Source organism: Sinocyclocheilus anshuiensis, unplaced genomic scaffold (assembly GCF_001515605.1).
Source record: "Sinocyclocheilus anshuiensis isolate Anshui unplaced genomic scaffold, SAMN03320099.WGS_v1.1 scaffold497, whole genome shotgun sequence".
Lineage (NCBI taxonomy): Eukaryota > Metazoa > Chordata > Actinopteri > Cypriniformes > Cyprinidae > Sinocyclocheilus > Sinocyclocheilus anshuiensis.
The window spans coordinates 2,922-3,572 of NW_015540853.1; the positions used below are offsets into that span (position 1 = coordinate 2,922).

The following is a 651-nucleotide window of genomic DNA, read 5'->3' on the forward strand; positions in this document are numbered from 1 at the left end:
AAAAGGACACTGTTCTTGCATTGGCCGGGAATCAGACCCGGGTCTCCCGCATGGCAGACGAGACTTCTAACACTGAACCACCAATGCTTGACTGGCTTGAGGAGATGCGCAAGGTAGGAAATGCTGCTGCAGCTCCCTCAAATAAGAACCACACACACCTTACTTAAAAGGAGGCTGTTTTTGCATTGGCCGGGAATCGGACACGGGCAGGTGAGAATTCTACCACTGAACCACAAATGCTTGACTAGCTTGAGGAGATGCGCAAGGTAGGAAATGCAGCTGCAGCTCCCTCAACTAAGAACCACACACACCTTACTTAAAAGGAGGCTGTTCTTGCATTGGCCAGGAATCGGAACCAGGGCTCCCGCATGGCAGGTGAGAATTCTACCACTGAACCACCAATGCTTGACTGGCTCAAACAGATGCGCAAGGTAGGAAATGCATCTGCAGCTCCCTCAAATAAGAACCACACACACCTTACTTAAAAGGAGGCTGTTCTTGCATTGGCCGGGAATCGGACCCGGGTCTTCCGCGCGACGGCCGGGGATTCTTTAGCTAAACGGCCCTAAACCGTTTCCCATTCATTCTCAATGGTAGTGCTAAACCACTACCGATGCGATATACTTTCGCCCGCTAGCGCTCTCATGGCGC

General features: G+C 51.8%; 1 non-coding gene across 1 annotated transcript; it reads right to left on the bottom strand.

Annotated features, from left to right (window-relative positions):
* Positions 1-334: 334 nt before the first annotated feature.
* On the bottom strand, positions 335-405 carry trnag-gcc (transfer RNA glycine (anticodon GCC)). Its single transcript has one exon. It is a non-coding gene; the product is annotated as a tRNA-Gly (tRNA).
* Positions 406-651: the final 246 nt, after the last annotated feature.